The 14,474-nt window shown below is 36.4% G+C and overlaps 1 protein-coding gene across 2 annotated transcripts in view; it reads right to left on the minus strand.

Moving 5' to 3' along the window:
* gli2a (GLI family zinc finger 2a) overlaps nt 1-13,898 on the minus strand; it is a 77,056-nt gene extending 63,158 nt beyond the window's left edge. For both annotated transcript variants that reach the window (XM_079882316.1, XM_079882315.1), the window contains exon 1: nt 13,387-13,898. The gene's annotated coding sequence lies outside the window, so the exon portion shown is untranslated. The remainder of the gene's footprint in view (nt 1-13,386) is intronic.
* Between the last annotated feature and the right edge of the window lie 576 nt (nt 13,899-14,474).

Consider the following 14,474-nt stretch of genomic DNA (forward strand, 5'->3'; position numbering starts at 1 on the left):
CCAATTTAGCAGACTTTAAATACCAATTTAGTATACCAAAAGTACAATTGCATTGTATTTATATTAAGTACATAAATATGTGAATGTATTTGTAGTATAAAATAAATGTATTTCAAATACATTTTAGTACATTTATTTTTCACTTGGGTATAGACTGTGGTATTTGGAAGCCTGTAAAAAAAAAAAAAGTCTAATTGTGAGACGTCACATTGTGATACACTTTATATTTTCCTTCTACCAAAACAAACAAATGTTTTTTCTGTATTTTTTTGTAATCATATAACAACAGCCCATTAGAGAAAATAACTAGCATATTATTTGCAGTGTGCTCCAAAAGGAAAATGATGCATGCAAACTAAATGATGCTTTTCCTTTTGACCTTTTGAATGTTGTTTCTACATGCTAATTCAAAATGTAATTTTCTTATGTTCAGTATCCTGTAAGAGTACCTGTGGCCACATTCATCAGCCTTTTCTCGTGCCAGTCAAACATCCCTTTGCCAAGATAAGCCGATTAGAGGTGGACTGTTGGAGTTGGCCAGCATCTGTCTCACTACTTGTTAGCCAAGAGGGTACATTTGCCATCCTGTCTCACTGACACCTCCTCATAGATGTAACTAAACATTGTAGCTGTCAAAGGATTCATTTATACATTAATAATGAGGCCTCCTAATGCTGCTTGTGAACTCTGTGTTGTCATCAAATGTACACAGGCCAATTATAACAACTGGGACATTTCTATATGTCTCTTATGGAAACCACCTTCCAGGACTCAAAGTTTTTCTTGTTCCATATCATTACCACGATTGTTAAAAGAGAATGTTAAATGAAATGAATCCCTGTTTGAGGACATTAGTCAAACACAAACATGCTATTACTGGCGCTGGTCACCTTTATTTGCCAGAAACACCTATTACTGCAGCCAAAGCTGCCCTGGAATACACGCACAGCAACAATGACTCATAAACACCTGTCAAAGATGATCAATCATTATAATTTCAATAACATCCATCATACAAGGAGTCATTTCAATACTTCAACGATTTTATATATATATATATATATATATATATATATATATATATATATATATATGTGTGTGTATGTATTAATTTCTTTTAAAAAAAAGATAAAAAAAAAAACTACTGACCCCAAAATTTTAAACAGAAGTGTATAGTGTTACAAAGGATTTCTATTTTAAATAAATGCTGTTCTTTTTTTTTTTTTTTTTTTTTTTTATCATCAAAGAATCCTGAAAAAAGTATAATAGGTTATAAAAAAAAATATTAAGCAGCACAACTGTTTCCAACATTGATAATAAATCAGCATATTAGAATGATTTCTGAAGGACCATGTGACACTGAAGACTGGAGTAATGGCGGATGAAAATTAAACTTTGCATCACAAAAATAAATGATATTTTAAAGTATATTCAAATAGAAAAGCATTATTTTTAATTGTAATAATATTTCACAATATTACAATTTTTTATCAAATAAATCAGGCTTGATGAGTATAAGAGACTTCTTTCAAATACATTTGACCGGTACTGTGTGTGTGTGTGTGTGTGTGTGTATACACATGTGACCATGGACCACACAACCAGTCCCATGGGTACATTTTTTTGAAAGGACAATATTTGCCCGAGATACAACCATTTGAAAATCTGGAATCTGAGGGTGCAAAAAAAATCGAAACATTGAGAAAATAGCCTTTAAAGTTGTCCATTTATATTCACGATTGTGCTGCATTCACTCACAAAAATAAATGTTTTATATATTTACGGAAAGAAATTTTTCTTTACTTAATATCCTAATGATTTTTGGCATAAAAGAAAAATCGATAATTTAGAATTTAGAATTATATATATATATATATATATATATATATATATATATATAAAAAAATATTTGTGTATGAAAAAAAACATTCTTATTCAATTTAAAAATTCACAAAAAATATTTGAAAATCTCACATTATTCAAATGGCAGGGTTGTTAGCCATTGGTTCAAAAGTTAAGGCTAAAAGGCTAACCTGGTATGGCTAATCATCCCAAAATGGCCCAAATTCTACCGTTTGATTTGCATAGCCAATGTATCAGTACTCCATATTGCCATTTTCTCGTCACGGTCTGTAGTCTAAACTGAACTCTGACCCTTTGATGAAAAGATCTGACAGTACAGGTGTACATAACCGAGTGAACAGGTGGCGTTGAGGGGGGAAAAACGACAAGAAAGCAACTCTGTTCTTCTGCGTGGCTGCTTTGACAAATGCAGCGTGCGAAAAGGATCAGAATCTCAGGTCCGCATGACAGAGGGGTGTGAGATCACGCAGGCCTGCAGGCTAATCCTCCATAGCCGCCCCCTACCGCATTACCCCACCTACTGCTGGGCCAGAAAGTTCAGCCGTGACCGCTCACAAAAATCCCCCCTTTGAACACTCCGTGTAGACCACCTTCACAAATCCACAATCACAGATAATGATTAGAACTGATTGTGTTTCCACGAAAAGTAAGCTGCAAGGGAAGAGCAGAAGGAGGACATTTCATTAACTTTACACTTCTTGTAAATTTGATTTCCCTTCCAGCCAATAGTTTGACAAAGACGAGTGAAGTCAAGCAATAAAGCTGGACACAATCCACTTTATCTTCACACAACTTTCCCTCCATTTTTAGGAAAGCAATTACACCGACTACTTAACACCAGCAATTATGTGGACTCCAAAAGTGTCAAAAGTGTTTTTCTTCCAGGAAGCTCCATGAACTTTTCTTCATTTTCCCTGAATACATGACAGGCAGCTTTGACTGCTTCTTTCTGTGCCTGTCATCAGTCTGAAAGGAAGCAACAGGTGTGAAAAAGACACCCCAAAGGACTGGGAGGGTGAAAAAAGGACACAAATGAGAGATAATGGGAGAGAAAACCATGTGGCCCTCCAGAACAATCAAACTGATGCTGAAGAAACACCTTGTAACATCTTATAGAGCTGACCATTTTTTTTTTCTCAATAAATGATGACTGCAATTCTAGAAGCCCACGCTTCTGTTCAACACTCCAATAGCATCATAAGCTCTAAGCAGAAAAACAATCCAAAGGATAAACAGACAAATAAACAGCTCAATAAACACTAGTTGTATGCTAATGACATGAACATGCTTGGAGCATCATTTATTTTCAACAGTGTTACAGCTTGCCTCTCACACAACACAAACTTCTAGTCTTCTGTGGCATCGTGTCTTTTGCACAGAACCATGGTGAGGACATAAATCACTGCTTCTTCATCTGTACAGTTGAGAGTTACATTCAAAAGAAAAATTCTAGTGTAATAGTAGAGCAAAGTGATTAGACAAGATTATTTCTTTACACTTAACCTTACTCTTGTAATCCAGGAACATGGATAACATTACATGCATGAAGTGCATCTAATGTCACCAAGTCAGCAGGGTCAGGGAAGTTACTCCAAAACGGTTATCAATAATTAATCACTAATTGCTTTCTCCACATTATAATGTGGCCACTTTTCTAATTACTTCAACTGAGATAAAATTACAACACTTTTTAGTGATAACACACTATAACATTATCGTATGCCATGAAAAGAAATGTATCATTTTATTCCGCAAGGATGCATTAAATTGATCAAAAGTGACAGTAAAGGCATTTATAATGTTAAAAGTTTTCTAAATGCTGTTCTTTTGAACTTTTTATTTATCAAAGAAGCCTGGAAATAAAGTATCACGGTTTCCACCAAAAAAACGAAGAGCTTTCATTAATTTTTTTTCATTTTGGGGTGAACTAACCTTTTAAAATCTCCTCAACTCAAGGAACCCACCCCAAAAGAACACAGTTCAGCAAATGTCTACCTACAGTAGATCTTGATCATTTGAAGTCAAGATTTGATGGCATTCTTCTAAAACAAAAGCACTATTTTTAATCTTTTTCAACTTTTTAATTTCGCTTGAAATGTTGTTCTCCACTAATGCTTACTACCAGACAAAAATATTTGACATTTTCCTTCTTAAATTGTCTTTGATGTTTATTGTTCGTGAGCGTTTCAGCTCCAAGAGCTCGCTACATGTCAACAGGCATTAAATATAACAAGCTTGTTATATTCCGGAATATGACAGTGCTGCACCCAGTCAATGTTGGAATCAGAATATCTTACTATTGACTTCCATAACAAACCTGATGCAGAGATCAATATGAATGAGCATGGAGATTAGATTCATAGCAAAGCAGCAGAACTATAACATCCTCCTCTCAACACTGACAGCAGGGAAAAGACCAGATGATGACCTTACCCATCCCCCCCCAACCCTAAACCCCTGCATATGTGCAATATCCTGTGCTTGATCTCTTTGTCCTCCTAAAAATCTGAAACAGATGTTTACTTTACAACCAAGTCTATCGTTTAAGAAACTGTCCCAGCGAGGGTCTCGGCGAAGCTCCGTCGAGTGCGCTGAGAATGCCGTTGTATATGTTTGTGCACCTAATTAAATCGTTATGAGAGCTGTGTTTATACTACAAGTGTTTATAAATAAGGTGAGGCTTACTGAGAGGATACTTTAACAGAGCGTAGTGCAGCTGTTGCGTGTCACATCACAGATCTCATGAAAGAATTTGCTCTCTCTGCACACCATTTGCTCGGGTCACTAAACCAAATGGGTAGTTAGCGCTCTCTCGCTACAGGCCCAGCTGTCATCCCTCCGTCTGTCCTCCCAGAAAGAAACAGACACAAATGTTAATTACATGCTTGTGAAAGAAATTATAGTTGCGGTGTAATGTAGTTTCAACGTAATTAGCAGCTAACTTACTGAATGGGACGTATTTTATTGTACAGTTTGGCTCGGCAGCTTGAGGGTGTACTGTATCATTAAGGGTAAATATCATTTAGGCTAAGGAAACATTATGAATGCCGACCGCATAAACAGCACATTACTGTTTTTGGGATTATGCATGTTCTAAAACATCCAATGTATTTTAACAATTGTTTTCTCTCTTTTTGTAATAATTCAATTACTCAAAATTAAAAATACATCACTAAAATCACTATATACTGCAAGATATTTAATAAGTTATGATAACATGTTTTTATATTACTTTAACTCATCAAAAGTTAAGCAATCTTCAACTTTTTTAAGTTATATAAACTTAATATAACTTAAAAAAGTATACAAGTATATTATATACTATATAAGATTCAACTCATTTTTTTAAGTCAGTTTAATGTAATTTAAGTTGAAACGCATTAAACATACAAGTTGATTGTACTTAAATTTAAGGCAGAAACTTTTTATTTTACAGTGTAGAAAAGTATTAAACGTTGTTTTTAATATAGTGTTTTTGCATTCACAAAACGTCGGAAAAGGCAATATTAAAATTTTTCATATTGTTTAAATGCATTTACTGTTTAATATTCATTAATAATCAGAATAAACAAAAGCAAGTAATGCTAACTGACTATTTATGAATGGAGTGAACACAATTTATCATCCAATCAGAATTTAGAGTCATAGGGTCCATTTCATAATATCATTTCACTGTTTGGTTGATACATGCACAAACTTGAAAATATCGGTCCATCATCATGGTCACATATAAAGTCATTCGAAAACTGAACCCTTAGGTATGCTCATCTTCTTAGTTCAAAGTTTAGATCTTCTGTTATCTAGATCTCTCTGATGATTTCTTCATGGTGTCGGCATGTGTGATCTTATTTTACAGCTTTTTTTGTTGTCTGTTTTGCAAGTCAGGGGTCTGTCAGCTGTGCAGGGGTGCGGAGGGTGGAGAAACACTGGTATCTGTAACGTGTGATGGTGTCTGTGTGGAATCCCAACTCTACCAGCTGCTTTACACCCTGACACTTACCCGTCTGTATGTTGGACAATTAGAAACATTCAGATTATCGGTCAGCACTAATGAGACTATGAATTTGTTTCAAAGAAATCAGCCAAAAATACATATTCAGTCATTATTTACTCACCCGCATGTTGTTCCAAACCTTTTTTGGTCAATTATTATCTAGTTCTTGCCAAACAACAACAGTTAAACACTGTTAAAATATCTTTTCAAGAAATTGCAGTAGACAAAAACCTCCAAACAAAATGAGCAGTGGAAAATTACAAGCGATCTAGGAGCTTTATACAGAAGATGCCATTGAAAACACAGCAAGTCTATCCGTCACAGCCTTGCTTTCATGACACTGCTTTGAATAAGGTCTATATAGTGAGTGACCAGGGGCTGTAAAGCTCCAAAAAGTACAAAATGGACCATAAAAGCATCATAAAAGTGGTCCAAACTAAAGTTTTCTGAAGTTATACAATAGACTGCTGCAGGGATGAGATAGTTTTGTAGGACAAACCATCAGTTTGCTTCACCCTGGTTCCCTCGACAAAAAAACAATAGGCTTTTGGATTATTGTAGAAAATACCAACAAAAGTTTATGATTCTTACATACTTATCAATATAATATTCATAAACCAATACAAATGATATGAATTTTGAATTCAAAATACAAAAATCTTCACAAAATCTATCACAAGTATAAACAAATAAGTTAGTCATGGTCACATGACTTCAACATTAACACCGGTAAACTTCAGACAAATCTTTTAATCATTATTTAAAATCTTGAAGTTGAAAAGTTTGAATTAGAATAGTTTGCAAGAGTATAAACACAACAAGGCTGTAAAAGTAGACTAATGAGTGGATGATTTACTGTTCGGTCACGGTGATGTTTAATGTCCCCAACAACCTCTGTAGTCCCATTTAGCCACTTGCAAGCAAGTCTTCTTCAAGACATATAAAAGCTTAAAAAACATGGAGTAGGGTATTACCGATGCATTTTATGTCATAGAATAAAACAATAAAATATCCTGAACTTTCCACAGACCTCATTTCAGCCATTTAACCAACAACAACAAAAAAAAAATCCAGGATGATGGAACCAGAAGTTCTAAAATGCTAACTCGCTTCTGGGTTTTAGGATTAATTGTTTTCCAGCACTCTATTGTTTTGAGTAGAGAATAGACCAAAATTGAACTTGGTTATCCTTGCGTCTAACCTGCATTCAGAGTGCCTCTTTCAAAAAAAGAATTGTGGTACAATGAAAAAACTATTTTCCCATCCCTTTTTACGAATGTTTCTAGTCTTTGAGATGCACACTGTTCCAACTACCCCAATGTGGGGAGTCATATATTCAAGCTACACCGGGAATACACTGCGAGATGATGACAGGGACACACATGATCCTTATCCAGCATAACGTAGTGAGAGAATTCCACAGTGAGCCTGGCCGTGATCCAGCGCGGCGTTCAGGGAGAGGCCACGAGCGGGAGTGGACATGTGTGACGGGGGAACAAGCGGGCTGATTGCTAAAGATTACCACATGGCTTCTCCTTGCTCAACACATCCAGCTCGTCTTCCAGTCTGTTGGAGGAGTCTGTGGCCTGGCAGGAATTCAGCGCTCCTCTTTGGATCTCCCTGCTCATCCTATGGAACGCAATGAGACTGATCTATCTACCCACTCCATTCCTTGCAAGTCTGGTCAGGAGCTGGGAGGCCGCCTGATAAATCACAACTCCCTTGCATCGACTTCTCCGTTTCCAATAACTCCGGAAACAGAAGACTACCCCGCTGAACCGCTGGTGGCCTCTGTGCAGTTCAGACTCGGTTTCTGCATCCGATTAGCTTTGACAACAAACACTTGGAACAGCGTGCTATTGTTTGAGCCTGCAACAGTGAGAGGGTAAACTGCGACTCACAGGCTGTGAAGATGATACAATAACTGTAATAACGATACAGACAGCCACTGTGAAGAGGTTCCCATAATGAAGAACTGGATAGCCCGTCAGCAGCCCTTCAGGAATTAATTAACTAGCACATCAAAGCTAACCCTCAGAGGCCACAGTGTCACACAGTACTTTGATTTAACGCTGACTGTTGACTTGATAGTAAGCTGCACGTAATGCCTATCCTGACATTCACTGGTTTATATTCTGTCCTCTCACATTAAGATGGTTCTTAAGTAAAACTTCTACTAACTTTTCTCACAAACTTTTCAGGATAAGTACCACCTTTGATCAAAACACTCAAGTCAAGGATGGGAATTGTAAAGAATTTATCGATTCCTGTTTGGATTCATCTTAACAACTCCGGTTCCTTAACAGCTTCATCAATGATTCTTTTAGTAGTGTTAAGGATATTTGAAAAAACAAAAAAACAAAAAAACATTCAATTCCACTGCAGAAATGGTGAGATCATTTCAGTAATAAATTAATTAAACACACTCTTTGTATCGAGTTGTCACTGACTTTTTAGAGACAGCATAAATGCAATCCAATAACTGACCTTCATTTTTAACAACAGCACTAAACAAACAAATAATGCAGAAACATACTTCATTCATTCATTAAAGAGTCATTCGTTTCAGGAATCAGTCTACGCTGATTGCACTGTTTTTGATCCACTAATAAAATTACTTATTGGAATCATTTGGTTGTAAATCAATCTACGCTGCACTGGTTGCGCTATATGTTTTTTAGTCACTAAGAAGAATCGATTCAGAGTCATTCGTTTGGGGATCAATACAATGGTTGTGCTATTTGTTTTTGATTCACTAACAAGAATCGACTCAATACAGTCATTCGTTTGGGAATCAATCTACACTGGTTGCATTGTAAGTTCTTGATTCCCTAAAAAAAGGACCAATTCAGAGTCATATTTTCAAAAATTAAACTATGCTGGTCATGTATAACAATTGTATTCACTTCAGTGGACTTTTTCTGGTTCAAGAATATAAATGTGGTGGATGGACTTTGATTGCTCCTGTATAAAGGTGTATACAGATCATAAATTAGAAATAAAACACTGAATATCTTTAAATAAACTAAAATAAATAAAGTAAAAAAAAAAAAAAAAGCTATATTGAGTTGTGACGTCTACCAGCCGGGGAAACTCCCATGCAGTTTGAGAACCACTGAACTCATTCTGACAGTAATCTACATATAATTCCCAGCACCACAGCTTGTTTTCATGTTCTCTGGATATTCCAAAAGACTCAGCTGTCACTACACCTCATCTAAAATTCAAATACAGACTTGTAATTTTGGTCTAGTAAGATGTTTATTCATGGTCAGCTAATAAAATAAATTTAGGTCCGTCCTCCGCATGCTGTGTCTGGAGGTTTGCATGAATCACAGGTGGACGTGTGGTTTGGGAAATGTTAGAGTCACAGCAATGGTAAGTCAAATATAACTTAATGTAAACAGTATACATTTCAACTGTTCATTTTCCAGCTGTCTTTAAACGGTGGCCCGCCAGCCCACAGCACAAAAGAAATGAGAGAGTTAAGAGCAAAAAAAGAAAAGAATAATAATAAAATAAAACTTTGTGAAAGAGAACAAAGCAGAAGGCTTACAGCTTAACAGGCCTTTGAGGAAGGTGAACAGCGTTCCTGCTTGTGTATTTTCTTTACCCGCACACATGCGCATGCATTAAACACTGGGATCTGGAATTCATATAAAACTGCACTGCTGCATTATTAAAAAAAAAAAAAAAAAAAACACATATGGTGAGTCTCCACTATATGTAAAAGATCAAGCAGTCCCTCCATGTAATGGATCTTATTTCCTTTAGGCTTGGCAACAGTTGATGATGATAATGAGGTCAATCAATCAAATTCTGGTCTTTCACTTATTTGCTGTATGCTATTTAATGGCATTATTAAAGTCTTTTTATATACATTTGCGTGTGTGGTTTCTGTGATGATATCTGTACAGACTTAAAGGGATAGTTCAGCCAAAATTAAAAATTCTGTCATTAATTACTCACCCTCTTGTACTCTCAAACTCCAAACCCGTAAGACTTTTATCTTCGGAACACAAATGAAGATATTTTAAAAAAACTTGAGAGCTTTCTGCCCCTCCATTGACAGCTACGCAACTACCACTTTGACGCTTCAAAAAGAGATCGAAAAAACGAATCCATATGAATTGAGTGGTGTAGTACTGAAGAGACAAGATCGCTTTATATGATGAACATATTGAATTGATACATTTTTTATTCATATATAAACAATCATCAACTCACACATCAGTTGTGGTTAACGGAGGCTCAAGCATGTTCGCTTTACGTGCGAGAACTAATCATTTGAGCTTCCGCAAGAACCGATGAGGTTTGTTCTTACACGGAAAGCAGGTTCGGTTGAGTTTGGGTTTATATTCGCTGATCAATGTTTATATGTGAATAAAAGCCTAAATTCAATCTGTTCATCATATAAAGCGATTGAGTCTCCTCAGAAAATTTGGACTAAACCGCTCAACTCCATTTTCTAATATGGATTAGTTTTACAATCTCTTTATTAACTTTTGGAAGTGGTATTTTTTCATCAAAAATATCTTAATTTGTGTTCCAAAGATGAACGAAACTATTTTGGGTTTGGAACGACATGAGGGTGAGTAATTACTGATAGAATTTTCATTTTTGGGTGAACTAACCCTTTAACAATGCCCTGATAGTTGCATGAGAGAATGAGGGAGGAAAAAGCTGTGAAGGACCCCATCCACACTCATAAACCGGATGTGATGTGATCCTCATTAACCCCAGACACTTGTGAGAGAATGAGGCGGATGTCTGGAGGGGTGTCCGACACAAACTACTAAAATGCAGGGATTGTCCCGTGTCCTACGGGCCAAAGCTGAGGAGATGGGTTTCAAAGAACAGCCTTTGAGAGGGCAAATGAATGTAAGCAGCTACCACTTCTCACATCTCTGTTTTCTCACCACACTGCCCTCATCTTCAATTCAGTCCGACACTAGAGACGCAGCACACAAACTTGAAACACAGCTGTCTTTCACAGCACTTTAAACGGCCATTAAAGTCTCATCAATTCACTTTGAGGCACAAGTGTACTTCAGGCACTCCTCAAAGCTTTTTCTTACCGATAAAGAGATTCAAGGTCTTGCCCGGCACACAACATTGACCAAGATACAAAGTCTAGTTCTAGTTCGTCTCTTTTCAGAAATCACATTATGAAATCAATGTTTTTCTCCAAAACACATTGGGAACAATTATTTGCTCCCTTTTATTAAATACTTTTTGCAACCTCCTTTTTCCAAGATAACAGCTCTGAGTCTTCTCCTATAATGCCTGATGAGTTTGGAGAACACCTGACAAGAGATCAGAGACCATTCCTCCATACAGGATCTCTCCAGATCCTTCAGATCCCCAGATCCATGTTGGTGCTTCTTCTCTTCAGTTCAGCCCACTAATTTTCTATAGGGTTCAGGTCAGGGACTGGGGAAGTCCCTTCTCCAAATAGGAGAAGACTCAGAGCTGTTATCTTGGAAAATGGAGGTTTATTTCAATTCATAATGTGATTTTCCCCCCACTTTCAATTATTTTAGTTCAATGAAAGGTTAGATTTTTGCTAATATTTTTTATAAAATATCAAAAGGATTAACACTGCAGATATATTTTTACTGCTATCTTTGATCATATTTACGAAGGGGGCAAATAATTCTGACCAGCACTGTACATGGATAATTAATTTATAATAAACACTGCAATATTTCATAAAAAGAGTTTTCACTTTTGATTTAACAGTGACTAAACATTTATAATACACCCTATTTTCTTTATAGAAAATTCAATGATGTTTTACATCCTAACAGTAGAGTTACTCTTAAAACTTTTTCTTTGATTGTCATTGCATTGTCTTGTCTCGTCCTTGTGCGGTGCATGTGCAATGTCATTCAAGGTCCCCCTTTTTATGAGCGTTTGTTAAAATCTCCCGCGGAATTCCAAGGCTGAACAGCCCTGATTTAGGCAGCAGGACAAGAGGGAAATGTGTGAAAATGTGCAGAGCAGCAGGAAGGGAAGATGAAAGTGACACGGTCTACCCATGTTTAAGAAGCTGATGACCATAGCCCAAACCAGGCTGAATAATCTGAATGGGCCATCATTTTTTCCCCCCTTTTTGAATCCTTTCACTCGCTCTGCCTCTGACTGCTGGCGCTTCTCATTCTACACAATGGGAAATTCACTAAGACCCTTTATTCTTATGCTAATGCTCTCAACTGGGCATCACATTAAATTTAACACATGCACACACTTTTCTGTTTTTCAGGAAAACAAGGCACACTCTTTTTGCCAATCCTTTAAGCACAAAAATTACATTTACATAATACATTCAATTCTTTGCAATATTTTTTGTCAACTATAGTAACTTGAGTTTGTGAACATAAAAATCAAAGAATACTGTATTAAAAAATCTTCTTTGGGAACTTTTCAGTTTACAACCCTAACTATAATACAGACAATATTTTGAAGGAACTGAGAACCATTTTTTTTTTTTTTTTTTAGAAACGGTTAAAAAAAATGCAAGAAGAACTGAATGATTTTCTTGACATTCGGTTCACCAACAATGTTCTGTCAAATTCTTACACTACTATTTCACTGAATCTTAAACATGCTTCCTACCAGTATAGTAGGCTACGATTAGGCTACCAACGACTCTTATCAATCGGTTCTTTTAGGTGAATCACAAGCAAACAGCGTGAATAGTGTAGTAGACCAACTCATGAGGGGATGACATGATTCTGATTCTGAACGAATGACTCTTGTGAGCCGGTTCTTTTAGTGATTCAAAAACTACAACGCGAAAAGTGAGGATATTTAAGTGAGGCCCAATTACGAGATAATTTCAGATTTGAACAGTCTATAACATATATGAAAAATCAGATGTCTGTATGAGCCTACAGACTTTTAAACATGTTTATAGGCTTTTGTGCAATACCAATATTGACAACAAAACGCAGTGTGTATTTACATTTACGTTGTCAAACGAGCAGTCACAGTAACTACTTTTAAGTTTCCAAAACCTTAAATACAACCCTCTAACATTTGGTTTATTTTCTAAGCATGATCAAAGTAATAGCTAACTTGTATTTCAGTAAGTGAATCAGATTTATTCATATAATCGACTCATTTATAAGCCCATAACAGCTATTCGTTCGGGAATCATTACTTAATTAAAATACGAAACGAATCTTTAATACAACCATTAAAGAACCGGAATCGCTTGAGGAATACGAATCGGAAACGCTAAATTCGATTCCCATCCCTACCTGGGACACAAGTTGACAAAAGTTTGAGCTTGCAAAAGTCACAATATATGCCTCTAAGTAACGAAATGTAAAGCGCTAAAACTCTCTTCTCGTCAGCATAGCAATAATATGTAGTTTATATGACACATTTCAATGGCTACAGCGAGTTAATGTCGCGACACTTGTAACAACTGAAAGATGTAGCCTAATGAATTGAAAACACATTCAAGCTGCGTACACATTGTTACCTTAAGAGTAAATCATCACAACGAAATACATATTTACCTCCTTTGATGTTGTAAAGTTCGTCAGTTGCTCAGTTGTCCAGCGTGCATCCGAAAAACAACGCAATTGTACTTAAAACAATATTGTTAAAAGTGATTCTGTCACGAAACTCCATCAGCGGTTTATTTTGTTTTGCAAGAGCAAATGTTTTAGCAAAACTACATCATTCGGGGACGACGAAGCGCTACAGTTGCACCTCGCAAACTTTGACGATCCATCACACACGCGTCTTCAAAAGACTGTACTTAGCCTACTCGAACATTAGAAAGTAATTTAGCCCTCGACACGGCAGAAATGTACCCCAAGCAAGTTTGTTGAGTCGTCGGTTGTGATGTGCGGTGGAAGATCTGTTGGCGTGATTTGTTTTCAATCCGATCTGCCCTCCTCTATCTCCACTTCTCCCCCCAGTTCTTTGAGTTTTGGGCCACTCACTCTCTTCACCAGATGGGCCGGGTTACATCAAACCAAAGGTAGTTGCATGAGGCTTAAGAGGAGTTTGCTTTCAAGTTTCACTGGAGATTTGCAAAACCTTTGCATAAGAATATTTGACTTGTTTTAAAGTAAATCGATGAGTAGGTTAAGTTTGGTTGAGATTTGTTAAACTGGCAATTTGCAACTTCAATATAGGGTATGCCTAGCCTACCTCTATTAGCCCATACAAATCAAAAGTAATCATGTCTTGATTTTCCTAATCATTTGTTCAATTAAAAGTGCGTTGAACTGTAAGTCTTTTTTTCCCCAGAGGTTAGGCTAAGTTGCATGGATATTTAAGTTTTTAGACTTTTTGTAAGTTTTGTGTGTATATGTGTCTGGTTGAGATCTGACATAAAAATAAAAATCTTAATGTTTTTGTGGTTGATGCACTCCACATTGCAGATGATCACAGCCTGTGATACCAGCTGAAAGAAAGGGAAAAATAGCTTGACCCAGCCTAAACTAGTTTGTTGTTCTTAGCTGGTTCAAGATGGTCTCCCAGCATGGCTAAGCTGGCCTTCAACTGGTTTACAACCACTATAAACCACTATACACAACCACTATTTTTTTTTTTTTTTTTTTAAAGCAAGGACGTATACTATTTTACCATACGG

The sequence above is a fragment of the Squalius cephalus genome (assembly GCF_949319135.1).
Source record: "Squalius cephalus genome assembly, chromosome: 9".
NCBI classification, from domain to species: Eukaryota; Metazoa; Chordata; class Actinopteri; order Cypriniformes; family Leuciscidae; genus Squalius; species Squalius cephalus.